General features: G+C 29.0%; 1 protein-coding gene across 2 annotated transcripts in view; it reads right to left on the bottom strand.

The window, feature by feature from the left end:
* Nucleotides 1-3,873, bottom strand: part of LOC147468325 (protein Smaug homolog 1-like) — an 18,953-nt gene extending 15,080 nt beyond the window's left edge. The window contains exon 1 of one of the 2 annotated variants that reach the window (XM_086555342.1): nucleotides 3,389-3,873. The gene's annotated coding sequence lies outside the window, so the exon portion shown is untranslated. The remainder of the gene's footprint in view (nucleotides 1-3,388) is intronic. The other variant, XM_086555341.1, reaches the window with a different exon arrangement.
* Nucleotides 3,874-5,000: the final 1,127 nt, after the last annotated feature.

Here is a 5,000-nt window from a genome sequence, read left to right as displayed (position 1 = left end):
TTGCTTTATAGGAATGAAAACAAAATGTATATAAAAAGGATAAAAAAAAAAAAAAATCACAGTTAATTGAATGACCTTCATTTCAAATTCTAAACTAAATGTCTGCTGGTTACAAGATCCGAGTTTCTAAGCACACGATAGAGACATAAATCCTTATGAAACCTTTCTAAATCCTGTGTCAAGAACCTAGCACTGTTGATATTTTTATCTACTTATCCATATCTCATAGAAAGTCATCTGATACCAAACCAAGTATATCAGTAATAAAAAAGTATAATTCATAAGTATATGGTAAGATCATACAAGGTATAGGTTTATCAATACCATTAACTAAATAGCCATTTGCAAAATGTTGAATCAATCTATTTATCTAGCAATCTATCTATTTTTCAAAAGTAGGCAAACAGGCACAGAAACTCAGTTACAATATTCAATACAATTATTACATGCACTGCAATAAGACATTTAATAGGTTTTATCATAGCATTACCTAATAATTAATAGCAAACAGTCTGACAATTCAAAATTTTGTCTATAATATCATCATGATCTTAACGAAACCTTTCATGTTATTATCATAAACAATAATCTAGTACCTGAAATGAGACATATATCTGCCATATTATCTGTAAGTGAAATTAGAAGAAGCCAATTCCTGGACATTGTTTGGTGTAAGAAATTTCCACCTTGTAATACATTCCTAATTCCAAAACTGTGCCATTAAGTAATCTATCCATGAAATAAAACATCTACACAGATGCAGAACATTGAACAATGAAGAAAGAAAGAAAGGAAGAAAAAAAAATCATATTTATTAGCTGTACCCTACTTCAAGTGTGAAGGCTTGTTTGCATCTCTGATTTCATCGGTGCACATGCGGGAATTTTTGCACAGGGTTTTGAACAAAAGTAAATGTCATATGTCGCAACCGCCCATACTACAGCTAATCCTCTACATCTAGTCTATCAGGTTATTAATCATAGCTACAGAAATGAACAATAAATTCTAGTCTCTTGCTATTCTTATCTTTTGTGATTATTATTTCTAATTCCTATTGAGTATAAACAATGGCAAGTGAGACGTCTGTCAAATCAAAACCTATTTTCAAAGTCTTTTATCACCTGAGATCGGCATTTGTTTTCTTATGCTTATGGTATTGTATGTATCTTTACCTAACTATCTTTTTGGGAGTATTAGCCTATGATGATTCCAGTACCAACATAACATATACAATCTACTAAAATAGAATACTAATAATACAAATGATGATAATAATAATGATACTAACAATAAAAAAAATAAATAAATAAAAAAAATAAATAAATAAATAAAAATAATAATAATAATAATAATTACAATAATAATAATAATAATAATAGTAATAATAATAATAACAATAATATCAATAATTATAATAATAATAATAACAATAATAATAATAATAATAATAACAATAATGATGATAATCATAATAGAATACTAACAATAATGATAATGATGATAATGATGATGATGATGATGATGATGATGATGATGATGATGATGATGATGATGATGATGATGATGATGATGATGATGATGATGATGATGATGATGATGATAATAAAAATAACAATAACAATAATAACAATAATAATAATAATAATAATAATAATAATAATAATAAGAAGAAGAAGAAGAAGAAGAAAAAAAAAGAAAAGAAGAAGAAGAAGAAGAAGAAGAAGAAAAAGAAATTATAATAATAATGATAATGATAACAATTATGGTAATAATAATAATAATGAAAATAATAATAATAATAATACTATTATAAATAATAACAATAATAAAAAAATATAAAATTATAGAAATGATAAAAATTATAAAATAATAATAGCAACAGTAGTAATAATAATAATAATAGTAGTAGTAGTAATAATAATAGTAGTAGTAATAATAATAATAAAAATAATAATAATAAAAAAAAATAATAATAATAATAACTGTAATATCTATAATAATAATAACACTAATACATATAAAAATACAAATATAAATACTAATAATGATAATAATAATAACAATAACAATAATAATAATAATATAACAATGAGTTGATTTTTTAACACATCTGGGAATCACTATTTACATCTTCATAACCAGTGAAAACACCAACAAAATTCTTCCTTTCACTGATAGCCCACGTAAAAAGACTTATTATAATAGGACACTCCCAATTGTAACTAAATCCAAACATCTATTAAATATATCTTATATACATCTTATCATCTGGAGTGATTATCTATAGCTGGTAAAAGATAATGGTGTATATAGGATGTACTATATATCCATTTCATTACCTGTAATTACCTATATTTTGCTATCTTATTTTAGAACACCCTCTTCTTTCTGTCCAAAGGCTTCTGTTTATTCCACTTCCTATAACAGAGAGGATCTTCATTGTTAAAATAAAAAAACATCTAGGAACTAATGAACCTATTTCAAGTTTCAGTTTACAAGAACAGAACTAAAGTATTAACTTTACTAAGTAAATTACATGTCTGCTAATTGTCCATTTTTCTAAATTAATTAACAGGAAACAGAATTCTTACAATAAGCAGCACCAAAAAGGTTCTCATAAATAACTAGACAAGATTCTGTAACACGAGAATATCAAATGCCTCATCACTAAATTGCATTCCTGTAACGCCTATATTGTTTTGTATATTGGATGTATTTTTCTTTCTCTCTACAAGAAAAAAAAACTTTCATATTTCCATGTCATATCTGTAATCTGTCCAAAATATTGCAATTAAACAGAAATGCTCCTTTCCTGTGCTAAGATAGAGAATCTGGGTGCATTCTATTTGTGTGTAATTCATTTAAATACAATTTTCTTCCACTAATCATTAAAAAAAAATGTTTTACATCAGATTAATGATGGCCAAATCTATTGAAATACCTCTAACCTTAAAAGACTATACAAAGTTAGCACACTGCCATATCCATGGAGTATTCTAAGCTAAAACTACATAAATACAAGTACTTATCTATACGCTTATTGTAAACTAGCTGCAATAATACATTTACGATTCCTTTTATCAAAGAAATTTACAAATAAAAAACAAATGAAACAAAGTCATAACAAAAAAACAAAAAAAAAACAGACATAGAGCCCTGTCATTATATCTTTAACAACTCCTATCCACTTCTCCACAATGACACTAAGAAGAAAAATTAACCACAACCACAACCACAACATCCTCTCAAAGTACATTCTCAATTTCCCAGATGATAGACCAATCAACCAGGATAAAACCTCAGCCCAATAATTCCTGCACAATCCCTCAATCAACCGAAAAGAGATCAAAACCTTCAACACACACACAAGGACTTTGAAAATACTCACTTGGACTTGTAACTTAAGGAGCTTAATCGTCTGTAATTCCTCTGCACTGTACATCTACGGCTCGTCACTGAAACACTTCAATATCGACTTGAAATACTTCATGGTCGACTGGGATGTTTCATGATCGAGGAGAAGACCTTATAATTCGACACATTTCTCATACTTAGGTCTAGTTACGGTTTCCATTCACCTGGCCTTGAACGCTGATCTACTTTGCATTACCTTTACTCGTCGAGGCAATATGAATGAGCTTCTATTTATTATCGACACTTGTACTTCAACTCACCTTTTACCTAAGAGAGTCAGATCATTCGTCGACACAGTAAATGTTTTAGAGGAAAGTATGGGGGTTTTAGTCACTAAAATACAATATAATGAATGTTGTGTTTTCTATAAGCCATCGCGTACACTGGTGTTCTCCTAAAAGGTTGTAAACAATGTTATTTCTAGCGTATTGTTCTATTTTTTGGGAGAATTCTTGGGCTTTGGGAGAATTATAAGAATTACATTTGTGTACTTCTATGATTTTCATGCTTTTAAATCTATGTTACTGAAATTATTTGGATAACACGGGACTTGAAACATTATTGGAATGTGCGAGGGAGGGGAATGAATGGAGCGATGACGTCATGCTGTCTGCTATTCATAACAAACCATAATTTTCATGCAATTATTTTCGTTTTCTTGACTTCAAAAATATAATTATGAATATGTACTCTACTTTATCGACCAAATGCAGCGGCGTATTTACCAACAAAACAATTCTAATAATATTCGCAGGAAAAGCTCACACTTTCTATGACTGAGAAGAAACATTCAAAGAAAATGAGTTTTAGGGTAAACTAGTATTTTTTTCTGAAGACGGCTTAACTGGAAAGTCTTTTGTTTTTACCTGAAATATTAGTAAAATGGAATCAAGGCTAAACACAGGAAGTCTTCTAAGATCGACCTTGGTCAATTTCACTCTTAACGAAAGCCGTTTTTTTTATTTCAATTGAAAGCATTACATCATTACTTTATATAAAGGTCTAGCTTTCAGTGCTTCTTCCTCCTGAATCTTATCTGTGATTGTCACATGCTTCTCCTAATTCTACAAGCCGAGGTTACTGTAGATACTATGCATATTTCATGATTTACAGTATATTTCCTCTCTGATTTAGAATTAATAATTCAGAAAGTGCATAGACAGCACAATCAGTTATCGTACTTGTATAAGTCGCTTTTACCGGAACAAACATCAAAACCATGTGCTTCTCCGGGATTCAGATGGAAAGGAGGGGGAATTTATCATTCAAAAGACATATTATCATATCCCAGAAATGTACACCAAAGTGCAATGAAAAGTGGTGGTTTATAACAGTGTTCTTCAAACTTTTTCTATTTTGGACAGCATTGCCCAATAATCGGTATTTTTTAAACCTCTCGGTAGGAAAAACGTTTGTTTTTGGTTACTTTTTTCGTCTATAAATTCATACACATTTCTTGCTGATATTATTCTTCATTGACCACTGGTTTGAACCTTAGATTATCATATGTAGCTTTTATAGGTATATGCTGTAACTTTGTGAAAATATTACTAGGGAGAGTTTATTCGAAGTCATGGTTTCAGAAT

The sequence above is a fragment of the Penaeus japonicus genome, unplaced genomic scaffold (genome assembly GCF_977035675.1).
Source record: "Penaeus japonicus unplaced genomic scaffold, GWHDUDI00000001_assembly GWHDUDI00000030, whole genome shotgun sequence".
NCBI lineage: Eukaryota > Metazoa > Arthropoda > Malacostraca > Decapoda > Penaeidae > Penaeus > Penaeus japonicus.
The sequence above is the reverse complement of the archived record's forward strand: the minus strand, read 5'-3'. Positions and strand labels throughout refer to the sequence as shown.